This window comes from Zonotrichia leucophrys, chromosome 2, assembly GCF_028769735.1.
Source record: "Zonotrichia leucophrys gambelii isolate GWCS_2022_RI chromosome 2, RI_Zleu_2.0, whole genome shotgun sequence".
Taxonomy (NCBI): Eukaryota; Metazoa; Chordata; class Aves; order Passeriformes; family Passerellidae; genus Zonotrichia; species Zonotrichia leucophrys.
The window spans coordinates 98594735-98611480 of record NC_088171.1 but is presented as its reverse complement, the minus strand read 5'-3'; the positions used below and the strand labels follow the sequence as shown (position 1 = coordinate 98611480).

The 16746-nt window shown below is 36.6% G+C and overlaps 1 protein-coding gene across 3 annotated transcripts in view; it reads right to left on the bottom strand.

Annotated features, from left to right (window-relative positions):
* Positions 1-16746, bottom strand: part of CDH19 (cadherin 19) — a 115784-nt gene that overhangs the window by 83136 nt on the left and 15902 nt on the right. The gene's annotated exons all lie outside the window — the stretch shown is intronic.

Here is a 16746-nt window from a genome sequence, read left to right as displayed (position 1 = left end):
AAAAAAAAAAATTAAAAAAAATTAATCCTTCCAAGCCCCATGCGTTGACACCTGATTCCCTGCTTCTGAAGTTAAAAAGAGGCCTCCATCAGCAAGGCATGAATCCTGAGGTGAGGGGGCGGCTTCTGGTGTGTGCTCCAAGCAGGGCCTGCCTGGCTCCCAGGCCGCTGCTCCTGCAGGCGCCTGGCAGAGCGATGGCGCAGGGGCAGCCCTGCGGGAAGGGGAAAGGCGGAGACAGGAGGGCAAGGGGCACATCCCTGCCTCGTCCACTGGCACTGCTGCGTCAGTTTTTCTTCCAGGGAGGAGGGGAACAAGGCAGTGGGGCACAGACTGTGTGTCTCACCACAAAATGATTAAGACAACAGAAGTTTTTATTTCCTTTCCTGTAACTGTTGATGTTACCGCTATTGCCATCTTCTGAGATAAATTATTCATTTTAGGCTTCAGCAGTTTTATTTCATGCTCCCAGAGGAAAAACTGATGAGGTGTTGTGATTATTTATATTACTGCTGGGGATGGTGACTTTAACTCTGACATTCAAAATCGATGTACAGTTCTGCTTTACAAAAAGTACATGTGATAGTTACCATGTTATCTTTGATTAGTGAACTACCATTTAGCTCCTCAAAGAACAGTGATTATTATCTTTTTGATTTATTAGACAAATATGAATAATGCAAAGTATTAAGATTTTTTCTGTTCTTTGATATACTTGTAGGAAGGCTTTTTCCTGTTACAGTATTTTAATTACTTCTAAGACAATCTAGCCAAGCATGTTCTACCACTCCTAGCAATGCCCTAGACTCCAATGAATTTTTGTGTATTTTACTTAATTTACTTAATTTATCTGGTGTCTCCTATAACTACAGTTCTAGGGCTGTTTTCCTTTTTTTTTTTTTTTCCTTCTTGATACTTAGCATACACACGGTACTCTCTGATTATTAAGTTATATGTCATTTACAATAAAACTCTTTCTGAGGTTCCTAGAATGCCCTCATTTATTGTTTAACTTCTCTGTGTCTTTGAATATTTATAATTTTCCCCATTCTTTTTCCATTTCTCTTTTGCACACAAAAGAGGGGATTGGTCATCTTTTGGGATTGCTCATATTTCTGATATTTAAAAGATGGGAAGCAGAAATGAGTAACTATATGGGAAATTATTATGGGAAGCAGAAAAGAGCACTAAACCAGGCACAATATACCCTGCTTTCAGAGTACTTTTGTGAATCAAATCATCCTTAGTCTGAAACTTGGCAAATGATACAAGAAGATGCTTTGGAGAAGGAAGGTGAGCCATGACCTTCAGTAACTTCCAATGACAATATACCTTGATATCTGTCTTCAAAGCCTTTCAGATTCGATGAAGTCATCTTTTCACTAAAATTTATCAAGCCAAAATATTCACATTAGTCATCTTGTAAGCCATTCAGCATGCAGTGGGCATTGCTGGTGATTTAGTGATGGTGTCTTTCACAGGGAGCTCAAGAGATGTTGGGGAAGGGAGGGATGGAGGGCAGCATTTTTGCAGTGATTCTGGAGAAAGTTTAGAAATTTAGAGAGACATGACAAGCATGACAAGTTATAAGCATGTGATGACATGCTTAGATATATTATCATCTGGAGACAGAACTGTCAAAAATTAAACACTCATGATAAGCTTATGAAAACATGGGCATATGGAGTTCTTCATGTATACATCTTGTTTCTGTGAGCTACAGATATCTTTCTCCAGAGGAAAGATGAGGTCACATATGTATATTTGCTTTCTTATAACACATGCATAGACCTGAACCTTTTTATCTCTAGTTTATCTTAGCCAGTTTAGTTGCATCATTTTGCTTTGGTTACACTAATAATTTCACATATAAAGTAAACGTGCTTTTCTGTTTGTTTTGGAAGCTTCATCAAAGTAACAAACATCAATATTAATTTTGGTCATTTACACAATCCCAGGGATAAACAATGCAATGATTTAGACATAAGTTGGCAGAGTGGCAAAATATGATTGAGAGCAAATATTGGAATCAGACTCCTGAATGGAGAGAAAATGCAAGTTTTTTTTGAGGAAATTTAAAAATCAAAATAAAAGTAATATTTCAAACAAATTAATAGAGATGCTTACAGATCATTACATCTGAATGCTTTCGAACCACCCAAGCAATAAGATTATGCTGTGGATTAGGCTATAGGTCCACAGAACTGAGGAAAATCTCACCATGCAGAATATTTTGAAAAGCCTACATAGGTTTTGTGGTGTTTAATAAAGAAGAGTGTAATTGTGAAAAGGCAGTCTATTGCAATATATTACTTTTTTGAAATATTGAAATCTGCTAAGAACATGGGAAAAAAAGGCAAGCCATACATGAAGGAGTAGGATAAAATATGCACTGTGATCTTCATAGGAAGACAACAAAATAATGAATGTCATTCTATATGAGACAGCATGAGTATAGGTGTCATGGGAATAAATCCAGCTGTGAGAACAGGTAAGTTATTTCTTGGTTATAAACTGATAGGCATTGAGTTAGGGGTGATTTATACAGGAATTTACAATGTGATGTAGCAAAAAAAATTGATGGTGGTGGAGGTCTGGATGCAGGAGGAAAGATACGTGATAATGTTTGGCTTTTACGCCAAACTATTGAAACATCTGTCAGCAATGTTTTAAGTTCAGATGATTCAGCCTTTTGAAAAAGGAAAGACCTAACGACTCCTTAAGGTCCAACCCAGTTGTTTTGGTTTTTTCTCTATGATACCAAGGGCCTGGGATATAAGGTTATCTTAAAATCATGTTTTTAAATGTCAAAAGGCTGCAGTAGAAATTTGTTCCTAAAAGTCAGTTTTCAACAATGTAATAATTGTCCTGACCCAAATTTTCTACCAGTTATCCAAGAATTAGAGATTGATTTATACTGCACGGGTGAACATGTTTTTAACCTTTAGTAATTCTTAAACCCATTGAATGAAAAGTGGAAGAAAGGATCTTTTCTTTCAAAATTTATTTCTCCATACTTCTCTGAAATAATTTCAATTTTCTTATGTCATTTGCCTTAGACTGTGCCTTTTTTTCCCCTGTACTTGTGCCACTGTAACTCTTATCTGGTGCCAGATAACCTGGCACCAGGACTGGTATGAAGAAAGTGATTTTGATTTGCACTAGTGACTGCAGCAGCTGGACCTCATATGAAACTCTGTTTCCATTTTAACTTGATTATAAAAAATGGGTAAAAACATAGCATTTTCAATTCTTGTTAGATAATGGAGAGAGTCTAGTGAGGGCTGACCTCAAGTTTTGTGTTTTCATCCAATCATTTTTTCTGAAAATCAGTGAAATAGAACAATCAATAATTTTTCTTCCTTCAGAGAATTTAATTCAGTTCTGGATTAATATTAATTTAAAAACATTCCGGACGCTTCAGACACTGGGCCATCAGATAAAAATTACAGGTTTAGAAATCTGTCAATGCATGTGCCATTCACTCCTACACAGAATAAGGTAAAGTAACTATATCAAGTCAACAAAACAAAAGAAAAAGGTGAGAAATTTGCTTCACATACTTATAAAAATACATCTATTTTGCACCTCTTTGAGAGTGGAGAATTGATGTCAGAGCATGAGGCTGATTTTTAATATGCAAATAAGTTTATCCATTTTAAACAAAAAATCTTGCACTACTCCTGAATGCTTTTTTGCTCGAAGATAAATAGCCTAATGGCACTTATGGAGTATCCTAAAGTGCTTTACATCAACAAAAGTTACTATCATAGGTATTTGAGTGAATTTTTACTTCACATTGAATTATTATTTATGTCATCCCCTGCAGATATATGACTCCTCTACAGCATATTTTCATAAAGATTTAATAGGTTATTCCTAATGAGTTGGCTTCCTCCTTTCTTTGCAGCTTTTTCCCTGTAGTAAAACTTGTTACTAGAAAAAAAACCCTGTATTTTTAAAACAGTATACCTCAGTGATAAGTTTTTTAGTGAAGAGTGTGTTTCTGAACTGTTAGCAAAGCAATACTTAGGAGAAAATACCTCATAAAGGTTGGAGTACTCTCTGTTTTTTATGTGGTAGTATAATAAGAAATGACATGACAGGATGGGAGGTAGAACCTTGAAGTGATAGCTACCTGAATAGACATGAGAAAGGGGGGGGAAGAAGTTGAGTGACCTTGCTCTGTCATAGTGTGTCATACTCCTGGAGCAACAATCAATTCTAGCAGGACACAGGCACTTGCCTCAGTGACCTCAAATTGCTAGTGCTGGTGGGAGTCAGTTGCTACTGCAAAGAACAAAAAAAAAGAGGTGGACTGATGATAAATAACAGAGAATGGAGAGAGAAAAAACAAAACAGTTGCATAGAAATCTCCAGACAGCATGAATCCTTGGAGAAGGGTGGTTGGCCCAGTAAGTGTCATATTTCCTGACACTTGTTTTCTCTTCTCCTTTCCTTCCTTCCTTCTTCTCCTTCCTTCCTCTCTTTCCTTTCCTTCTTCTCTTCCTTTCCTTTCTTCTTCCTTCTTCTTCTTTCCTTTCTTTCTTTCTTTCTTTCTTTCTCTTTCTTTCTTTCTTTCTTTCTTTCTTTTCTTCTTTCTTTCTTTCTTCTTTCTTTTCTTTCTTTCTTTCTTTCTTCTTTCTTTCTTCTTTTCTTTTTCTTCTTTCTTCTTTCTTTCTTTCTTTCTCTTTCTTTCTTTCTCTTTTCTTTCTTCTTCTTTCTTTCTTTTCTTCTCTTCTCTCTCTTTCTCCCTTTCCCTTCTCCTTTCCTTCTCCTTCTTTCCCTTTCTTCTTCCTTTCTTCTTCCCTTCTTCTTTCCTTCTTCTCCCTTTCTTTCTCCCTTTCTTCTCCTCCCTCCCTCCTCCTTCCTTCCTCTCTTCCTTCCTTCTTCCTTCCTTCCTTCCTTCCTTCCTTCCTTCCTTCCTTCCTTCCTTCCTTCCTTCCTTCCTTCCATGAGGCTTTGGTTTTGGTGGTTTTTTTTTTTTTTTACTATACATATATTTCACATTTATGTACAGCCTACTATTCTTTATTAATTGTAAAAATAAGAATTATTCTGATGAAAGAACAATTGAATTCAGCACTTACATGTCTCTAACACAAAAACAAAGAAGTAGCTTAGCAATGCACCACAATGCTCTGCAAAGAAAAGGAATCTTGCTTTGCAGATTGAGTAAAAATCATATCAGATACAAGAGGAAATAGCAAAACTCTTATTCTGGGTTTCAGTGGACTGTGAGTCTTTTTGAACTCCAGCATTGTCTGGCAGATAAGTGAATAATAAACTTGTCTCAATTTTCTACACTGTCTAATCTGTCCATTGTGGGCTTGATTCAAAGTAGAAACCTCATAATTAACATACTTTTTACATGAATTTCATTTTAAAGCAAGAACAGGAACCAATTGAAATATTCAGTTCAGTATTTGAATATTTAAAGGCTTCTTTTGTGTAAATTGAAAGCAACTTGAAAAGGAGTGATCTAGCACAATGAAGAGTACTTTGAAGATAAAATTTAATAAAAATATGTTATTGATAAAGATAGTGATAAAGAAATAATGAATAAAGATATGAAGATAGACATAAATGTATAAAGATAAATATAAAAATAGGCACACTTCGTAGGAGAGAGTTTTCTTCTCCCATATGTATCCTACAAGAAATATCATGGGGAAGATCCTTAATAATATTTTAATGTCCAAGACAGATTCTAACGTTAATTTTCAAAATCTTTTATATTTTCAGCTGGCTTTAACATTAGTCTCTAATTCTTACTTGCTTTCTGCTCTCTTGAATGCAATGCTCAAAAAGAATATTTTATTTCAGTGTAACGAATTGTTTCTCATTTGAATTCTTTATATTGAACAAAATATGTATCCACATAATTCTGCTTCCTGAAAATAATCATGAAGTAGTGCACATGCTTGTTGGGTTTCTGTAATTGAGAAAATATGAATTTGCATGAGCAAGGCTACAGTCTTCTTCCAAAATGTTCTTATGGGTAATTTGTACACTATATCTTTGACTGTCACTTGGTCTCGTCTTTTGTAGTTATTCCCTATTTTTCTGCTCTCATTAAATAGAGACAGCTTCATGTAACACTGGGAGATTCTTCCCTCTGCCAAGCAGCATGGCTCTGCCCTGGAGGATGCTGAATAGTACATCTGAGGCAGTTAGGAGGACAGATCAAAATCTATGCTCTTGTTGGGTTGCCAAGGGTACTTACACTCTCACCAAGCAGAGTAGGGTTGTGAATATGTTCTCTTATTTTTTTTTGACTCTTTCTCTGCCTATGAAAGCTGCAACTATATCATGCTCTGTATCTAGTTTTGTGGCAGAGCTATGTTTAGACTTATTTAGAAAACAGTTATGGCAACAATGTAAGTGACAAGACCTTGGAAATATATAGACACACAGAAATGCACGCCCATGTGCATACACATATGCAGACATTTTTGCGCACAAAATCAGTATTGCTAAGATTTGTTACTTCCTCCTGTAAACAGGGAAATTGAAACTTCACACATTTGTTCTTGAACATGGCGAAGATCAGTTAACAAAATATATGAACTAAAGGCAAAGATGGATGAATCATGTTGCCTGCCTGTATCATGTAAGTGGACTATTATCAGTGTGAGCATCTGTCTGTATTCATTTGGAATTACTCTGATGACCTTTTTTTGCCAGGACAAATAGAGTGGTAAGTGCAATAAAATAAATTTTTATTGTATGAGAAGAGAAATAGTGTCAGGGTCTTGCTGAAGAAATAAAAACCCGATAAGATAGAGTTTTCATCTCTCCTAAAAGATGGACTCCAGAAACAGAAGGAAAATCACAAAATTTTCTGAAAAAGAGAAACAGAAAAAAGGTACAGGGATGGGGGGAGACGATCAGCCCTGCTGAGGTGAAGGTTCATTTTCCCCAAAAAAAAAGCAGCTCAGAAAACTGTGGCAGATGTCACCCTGACAGGGAAAGTGGCAAGCGGCCATCTCAGCTCTGCCTGTAACTTCTTTCACAAGAGTCAAGCTGTTTTTCCCACTCCATTCAGCATGTTTGTGAGTGCTGGGTTTGTTCACAAGACAAAAAAGGGCAAGAGCTCTAGAATTCAATAGAAGGTCAGAATGGCAATCTTTTTTGCAGGGCTGGGCTTCCTTTTATACTGTGACATCTGGAGCCATTACCAGAACAAATTAGACCAATTCAAACCACCAGCAGGAAAAAGTGGGTTTTCTGTTTTCCATACAGCAGAGCTACAGATTTGAGAGCAGGAACTGGGGCTCCCAACAACTCAGCATAGAAACAGATTTGCTATACTTGTTTTACAGATTCATACGGCAACAAATGTAATCAGTGATTAAGTTAAAGATGTCCACCCTTCAGCACAGCCTCCACAAACGGAAGAGAAGAAATAATTACTCTGATGAGTTTGCACTTCATTTTCAGCCTGTTAAAGCATGAAGTACTAATAGTTCCTAGGAGGCTTGCAGCAGAATACAGAGCACACCTCCTCTGCCTGTCTGGCGTTTTAATATCAGTGACTAATGTAATTTTTAATTCCATATTCCAGTAAATAATAATGAATACTTTACTTGTAGGTACAGACGTAGACTTCCTAGATTATTTAGAACATTAAGTCAGTTACTAATGTTAAATATTTTGAATATCTGGCTGACTTTAAAATTTAGTGCTCAAATTCTTTTCCATTTTACCCTATACTTAAATAGAAACTCTTTCTACTGCCTGTAAATAGGAGAGTTACACAGTTAATACATCTTCTAGGTACATTAGCTGCAGGCAAAACCAGGTCTTCCACATGTAATCTATACTTGTTAGTGGGACTCTGTTCAACAGTAAAACAATTTATTGTGTCAGATTGGACTGACTCTCACTTTCAGGAGACTTTCACAGCTTTTATTGTTAAAATCTTTCCCCTGTCAGAATTCGATTTTCATTCTGATGATATAAGCTTTTTTTTTTTTTTTTTACAAAACATATCTTGCTGTGATTCAAGCAGAAAAAAAATGCATCTTGATGAGGTTGAGCAGAATTGTATGTGCAATACCAAGGTCCTTGGCCTATTAATAGGAAATATCAGAAAATCAAAGATATTATGCTCTGTTAACATTTGTAAAAATGTTCCCTTCAGGCACCAATCTCAGGCTCAGAGCCTGTTCTGACATGTCTCTGATGTCTTGATATTGGGCTGATGGCCAGCAGATAATGCCTTTTACTTGTAGTGCTGAGGGGACTTGAGGGACTCATACTCACAGAATGGTTTGGTTTTGAAAGGACCTTAAAGACAATCTAGTTCCAACCCCCTGCTAGGGGCAGAGACAGTTTCCAATAGATCAGGTTTCTCAGAGCATCATTCAGTCTGGCCTTGAACACTTTCAGGGATTGTGCAACTTCTCTGGGCAACTTATTCCAGTGTTTCACCAGCACCACAGTACAAAAATTCTTCCTAAAGCTACCCTCTTCCATTTAGGAGGCATTATCCCTTGTTCTACCACTACATGCTATGGTAAAAAGCCCTTCTCTTTCTTCTTTTTCTTAAGATTTTTTAGGCACTGGAAGGCCACAGTCAGGTGGTTTCTCTTCTCCAGGCAGAACTGCCCCAACTCTTTCAGCCTGTCTTCATGGAAGAGGTATTCCAAACCTCTGATCATCTTCAAAGCCCTCCTCTTTGATGAACTGCTTCTCTCAAACTGCAGATTATTTGACTGGCTACTATATGTACAGAGGGTTCCTGAATAGATATATAATATAAAAAGCAAGCTACTGAAAGTACTTATTTTAGAGCACCACAGGCACCCTCTAAATAGTGAGAATCTATTTGTTCATAAATTGTTATTAGGAGGAACTGCACTCAGTGCAGATTGAGGATTGAAAGATCTAAAATTTGAGTTTCAGTGACGCTAAAATTAATCGTGGAGTAAATCTTCTAACTCAACCAATAATAGCAACTTTTTTCCCTGCCTTTTATATCCTCACTTGCAATTTTTAATTTTGCCAGAATTGTGATCTCATGGAAACAACATGTGTTACTGTCTTAGTTCATAGGGGCATGGTGCAAAGTTTTCACCCTGCTGTGTATTACTTCTTATCTGCCAGTTTGCCCATTACATCATCTTCAAGAAGACATGTTTTGTCAACAGAACCCTTGATACTGAAGGACATCAGTCATCCAACAGATCAAAATCATTTTGAAAAACTGTCAGGAAACTGGTAAATGCTTTCTTATAATCTAGTTTTATAGAATAATAAAAAAAAGCCCAACACATTTTTCAAAACTGGTTATCCAGAAGACTTCCAACATCCCTTTAAGATGAAGACCTCTTTACTCAGAGATGGTCCACAGTTATCAACAATCAAAACAGCATGTCTGTCTTGTTTATGGAGTGTCTCGTGTTCAGTAGGACTCCTAAGTGTGAGATTAGCACTGGATAAAGCAAGTGTTTTTCTCTATAAGAGGTAGGCTACTCTTCTGAGGAGCAGGGAATTGGATTCAATGTTCCTTTTAGATTCTTTCTAACCAGAGATACCCTGTGATTCTAGGAAGATGTTATACTTTGCATAACTTGCAAGGTGAATCACTCTAACCAGCTTCTGTTTGCTCTAGAAAGATAAATTCAAGTATTTTCTGATGGAATTTTACTATAAATCTACTATTGTACATGTTAATCCATAAAATAAAGCAACAAGAGCTGATATTTGAGACCTAGCTAACAAGAAGTACAGCCCTTCTTTTCTCACAAAAATCATAGCAGAAAAGACAAACCAAGAGTTTCACCATTAGGTATCATATAATCATTTGCCAGAATAAGACAAGCTGACCATACGGTAGCATATACCAAAACTGAATTTACACAGATGTGATCAGTTTATCCATTCATCCTATGCAAAATATGTTACTATGTCACCAGGTTGCTAAGATTAATTTACAAGCCAATATATGACTGTGTCTGGTCCTTGCCAGCACATGGGATTACCACAATGAGCCACCCGAATTATCAAAAGGAGTCAATGAATATTAATTTTTCAGAATTTGGCAAGCAAATAATGGATTTTAAAAGGCCATTGTCCCCTGAAAAGGACTTGAGCTGAGTAAAACAGCCACCAAGTTGAGAAGTTTGCATTTTATTTAGCACAAGCTGTGGCATAACTTGTTTATAGAAACCAAAAGATTTAGTCTCAGGTAACCCATAAAGGAAAACTCCATGTCCTATGCTCAGCTTAACCTAATTAAAAACATCTTAACAGAGTAGATATGCCATATTGCTTATTTACCAGTGTATACTTTTATCTAAATACTAAATATTTATTTACATAAAATAATAAGAATTGACTATTTGTTATAAAACTTTTTAAATAATGATGACAAAATAGAACTTATTAATTTTTATTAGTTCCTCACATCTATTCACTTTAATTACAGTACTAATTTATTAAATAGCTTCTGTAATAATTATATTAGCTTAATCTCGTACTAGTATTAAACAGATGACTTATACATCCTGACATAATATACTGATATTCAATGTAAACATCTACATGATATATCACACTCTACAAGACTACGAATATAATGACACTAGTGAACAAGTTATTTCATATTTTAATATAAGCCTTACACCTTCATATCTGAAGACAGTGGGCAGAAAGTATAACCTCGATCTAAAATGAAATGGCCTGTCCATCAACGTCCAAAACTAAGATTCTCAATCTGAGTAGTTATTAGAACAGGTAAAACAGAAATACAATTCAACAGATGAATCACTCTTAGATGATAATGCTAAAGTGTAGGGATTGAAATGAATGCATATAATGTATTTAAAAAAAATATTTGAAATTAACTTCTACATTAATCTCTTACTCATGTTTACTAGAACACTGTGCTGCAGAACTTACTGAGGTATAGAATCATCAGATGTTTTCAGGTACATGATTATCTCATTGCTTATTACTAGAAATACTGCTAAAATGTGTTTGCCATGTTGTTTTTCTCTTTTCCCCCCCTCCCCCATTATGTACTCTGTGTGTACTTATTCTCTCGAGGAAAACCCAAGCTGTATGCCTTTACATGCAGAAAGAATTTTTTATTCACCAGAGCGGATAACCAGGATAATTGTGTATGCAAGTTAAAGGCTTGTATAAAAACAGGGCAGCAAATCTGAGCTGAGATATTCTGAGGCAGGTCACCTTCCAAGGGTAGAAATAACTCCCCTTTCACCCTCAGTATACACACAGTCAAGGTTTCCCTTCTCTAATACATGAGAAACACATCTGCCTGAACACAAGGTTTTTTACTGATTTTTTTAGAAAATCACAATAATGGTCATTAAGCTGACTCTCACAGAGAAAAGTAAATCTGTAATTCTTTGTTCTGCATGTGCAGTGCAGCAGTCTTACACTGTCCTGATAACAGTAGCCTGGCACAAAACCAGCCTAGTTTCCCTCTGGGCTTACAGTCAAACATTTTGTACAGGCTAACAATAGAAAATGATTTCATAGGCACAGGGTCTGCCCTGAGCTCACCCAGAGGCTTAAAGTCATTCACGCAAGCTCCCTCTTCCACTCTGTCCTTTTCCTCTTGTGCCCTTCATTGACATCCAGAACACAAACCATCCTGACTAAATTTGATATTTACATGAAGTTTTCTCTTGCCTGAAACTGACAGATTTTGGGTGCTTTCAGTACCTTACTGAAACTTCAGTACAAATAATTGAAATTCTGATACTCAACAAACATGGGTAGCTTCTTCAAAATAATTCTCTGTGTACAGGAGCATACTTCTTTTATATGAGGTTTAGCCTTTGGATTGCATCTTTAGACTGTAGTGCTGGTGTTGGGTGCCATGAAGAACCCTCCTAAACTTCAGTTCTCACCTGAAAACACCTGTGCATTGGTGCAATGGTGAGTCACACAGGTCCCACTTCTCAGGCATGACTGGGAGTTGTTACTGAAAGAGACTCTCTTTCTTTACTTCAAGAAAAGTAAAATGAAAAGTGGGTTTTTCCAGCTCTTAAAGAACTAGCCAAGGACTCAGGCACTCATTCTTCTAATGCGACTCTTGCTAGAAACTGCCTCGTTTACGTGTCTCAGAAGTGTTCTTCACTGATCCCTAAATCTAGGAGCTGTGTAGTGCCTGGTTGGAATCATGGGGCTGGGGAAAGCTACTCATGGTTATCTGTGGGATCCAGAGAGCCACTCATTATATCCAGCAGGTTGATACATCTAAAGAAAAATAAGAATCTTTTTCCATCATGATCCCTTGAAAATGCATTTCTCTGTTTTAATTTCATTTTTCAGAACTAGAGAAGTAGTGCACCATTTACGTTTTATACTGTCAGGGGTGTAGTGAAAATTTCAAATTCCTAGATAGAGGGCAATGCAAACCTTTTTGAGATTGACTATCAGATCCAATGGGGACCTAATAAATCTTTTCATCAAAGTGTTTGACTGTTGGAGGGTTATTTCCATCTCTTGGGTGGATTTAGCTGGTTTTTGTTACAAATCTGCCCATCCCAAGAATGCTGGATAACTCAGAAATATGACAGCTTCTCCTTTAAGGAACAGCTTCAGCCTCACAAAATAGCTCTGGTTTTAGCACATAAGGGGATAACTTTCATAATAATATTTAATAGATAGTATTTTCTCCCCAGTTTCTTTAGGTCTATATAAATGAGAGGTATTTAGCTAGAACTGTGTCCCAGTGTTTGACAGCTAGATGCTTCCTGTCTGGTTTGGTGACAAAGACTGATACCATAATTAGATGTCTCAAATATGTTTCTAACACAGATTTGAGATTAGTCTTAATAAGTGGATATGTTTTATCTCCTCAGGTTTGTAGAAGAAAACTGTAGTGCTTAGCTGAAGATTTGTTGCACTCTCACTTTCTTTTTTCTTTATATTTCATTTAGGAAAAGAATAAATGTAAACTTTAATAGCACATTAACCTTTCCTTTGTAAGTTTTCATTTTAGTATGCCTTTTGGTTTTCTCCCTTCTAATTTTCAGTATTTATTTAGCTTTACCTCTATGAAAAGCTCTTAACTTCAAGGGCAGAAATGGGTGAATTGGTGTTTATAGCTTGTTTTGTATCCCACTAGTTCTCTTCTGGTTTTAATTATCCAGCATGTTTTTTTGCATATTCATATGGCCTTTTACACAGCACTGGTACAGTAATTCAAACATATTTGTAATATTTGCCAAACCATTTTCCGTAACGGCTTCTATTTATAGTCACTGTTGAGGCTAAGTCTTTGGAATTACTGTGAAACAAAATGTTCTTATATTTGGGGTTTTTTTTCGAGCATTACTTGAAATGATGTCTATTTTCCACTCAAACTGGAACATCTAAATGTGCTTTCAGATAGGATGTCCCAGTTTCTTTCACTCACATTACAACTATCAAGAGGCATCAGTAATGGAGACATAAATTAGAAGGCAAAAACTCTGCTAATTTGCTTTGTGGACTGAGAAATACTTTGTAAAGTTGTGGAATCACACTTGTGATACATCTCAGAGGAGAGAAGATTCCGAGATAAGTGAAAAATGAGAGATATATGTAGGTATGTTTTAAGACCATATGATATATGTGGTGAAAAAAAAGAGGAATGCATTTGTTTTATTATATTTACAATCAGAATATAAATTTTATTTGAATGCATAAAATCTCTCAATTTTGTCCAAGTTAGACTAAGTTCTCAGGTGTGAATGGTACAAACACAGCACAAAGAAAAAAAATATGTCATAGATATAATGGAACACCCTTGCTTGAACACTGCAGAATTGCTGTGAGAGTTTTTTCAGCCTTGAATCCCATAAGTCATGAGTTTTCTGGTTCTGTTTATGGACATTCTCTGCCTCTGCCTGAGGTACATTGGATATGAGCTTCCCCTAGTATTCTGATAATCCTTTGGCACCAAAGTGCCCAGAATGACTGGGTATTGGAAATAAAGTTTGCCTTCCCCAGACACCTCCAGCAGCTCTGACTGAAGATTAAATTCTTCCTTTACAATAAATGTTTTAAAGAATTTGTGACAGGTGTGAGTATTACACATATGGGCATTTTGCTCATACCTGAAAGCAAATTGCTGTCAGACTATATGTCAGACTACATTAGAAGAACCAGACAAAACCAATAAACAACAAAACACTCTTCCCTGACTTAATGGTCTCATTGCTCTGAAGTGTTCTAGGATACTTCTGAGAGCATACTCTTACTTATCCTCTGCATTTCGTGCATTCTCTAAAATGAAATGTCTTCTGTACTTCATAGAATCATACAATCACACAATGTTAAGGGGTTGAAATGAACCTTAAAGATCTTGTAGTCTTAATCTCTTCCTATGGGCTGGGACATCTCCCACTAGACCAGATTGTTCAAGACTTTCTCCAGCCTGGCTTTTGGCAGGGTTGGGGCATCCACAGCTTCTCTGCATGACTTGTTCTAGTGTCTAAATACCCTTACAGTGAAAAATTTCTTCTTAATATCTAACTTAAATTTTCCCTTTTTTAATTTGCACAGGGACTCCCTGTCCCATCGCTACAGTTCCTGAGGGAAAGCCCCCTCCATCTGTGCTGTAGTCTCCTTCAGATACTGGAAAGCTGCTGTGAGGTCTCCACACAACCTTCTCTTCTCCAGGATGAACAACTCCAACTTTCTCAGCCCAGTTCTCTTATCAACTTCGGGGCCATTCTCCTGACTTTCTCCAGCAGTTCCATCCCCTTCTTAGGCTGGGGACCCCAGAACTGGATACAGTACTCCAGGTGGGATCTCACAAGTGCAGAGTAGAGGAGAAGCATCACCTCCTTCAACCTGTTGGCCATGCTCCTTTGGATGCACCCCAGGATTCCATTGGCTTTTTGGGCTATGAGTACATTCTGCTAGCTCACAGTGAGGTTTTCATCAACCATCACACTCAAATCTTTCCCTACAGAACAGCTCTCAGTCACCTCTTTGGCCATTTTTTTCTCTTGTCGCATTGGTCCTATAATTAAACCAGATAATCATTCTACTTCCTCTCTGCCTTAAGAGGATAATTTCCCAAATGCAAGGAATCAATAATTTTCTTTTCTTTCCAAACCATTCTCTATGAATTTGTAGATTTGATCCATTTTTTCTCATTTCCCCAGTAATCTGTTTCTGCCATACTATGTCTACAAGTTTTCTCTGCTCAAGTTCTAGTCTCACAAAAGTTATATTCCCTCTGAGACAGATAGTGTAATAATTCCTTTGAGAGCACACTGACTCCCTAGGGCATCACCACTGCATGATAAGAGCACAGGCCTGATGATCTCTTTGTTCCTAAACCCAGAAAGATTTGTTTCAGCTTCTCTTTGCCAACAGGAACTTCCACATTTTCTGAAACATTCAGTGATACAACAGGAAAAACATAAATGAATGAAACTTCACAGCCTTTATCTGATCTAATAAACTGTGCCGGCATACTGCTTTTACTTTCTTTGCAGGGGAAACTGAGGATGATTTCAAGTTTTGATTGCTGGCTGCTTTGTTCTCTTAGATGTTTGGGTTGCATGGAATTCATTGCCTCAAAATATGGCACCGGGGGCATATTTCTAGCTCATTTCTAGCCATCCAAAGCACAAACTATGCAGCTTGATTTTTTTGTTGTTGTTTTTAAAGAAGTTTCAACTTCTTTGTGCTTATTATGCAATCCACTAGCCAGAGGAAAGTTCATGTTAGAAATCAGTCACTTACAATAACTAAACACTTAAATCCTTTCATCAATATGCTGTTGAGCTCTGCCTCTGCAAGTCTTTAATATTAGACTAAGAACCTTTCTAAAAAAATAATTTGTAGCTCTACCAGATGTTATCTATGCTCATATACTGAAATAGTATGTAAAAATGTAAAGCCTTAAGATAGATACAAGAACTATGGGATAAAATCTGCCACCTGGAAAGGTTAAATTAGGTGAGCAAAATGTCTATCCCCGTGACTGGAAATTGATTAAAGAATAAGGATGCCTTGGCATCCCTTTTCTACCTGGTCAGTCTTACCTTTAAAGAGAAGTTTAAAAGAGATTACAGAAGCTGCACTGCACATCATAAAAATAATCCTTTATTTGGATTCACTCTGATCTTCTATTGAGATTGACCTTAGAGGAGCTTTTCAGCAAGAGTAAATAACTGCAATGCTAGGATAACATTATTGAAAATATGGTATCTATAAGAAGGAACATTTTAAATTCATCCAGTTTTCTTCTCCCTATTGATTTTTAACTAGTAACATTTTGAGTTGTGTACATTTATTTTAGCTCTCCCTGACTTCCATAAGTATCAAATTTTAAGTTCCTGTACAGATATTTCTTCTCTCAGGAAAACTTCAGCATCACAATCTTGTGTGTGTGTGTCTGTGAGTGTGTGTGTGTGCTCATTTGTGCCTAACAGTGGTTACATGCAACACTAATTTAAAATTAAATTCCTTTCTAAAAAAGAAATTGTGTATAAAAGAAAAACATTTAAAAAGGATCATCAAAATTTTCCTCAGTTTTTCTACCATTCTTCTTTTTGTCTGAGGTATTGTTTTTTCTCTGCATGGATGATAAAGGATCTCAGAAAGATTTCAAGAAACCATTTAGATACAGGAGACCTTTAAGGTTTCAGACACCCCTAAATTTGAGGAAAACAATCGTTAAAGTGAACATTGCCCTTCAGGACAGCAAAATTAAAACACTTGGAAAACAGAATAGAATCACAGAATCATACATTTGTTCTGTTTGGA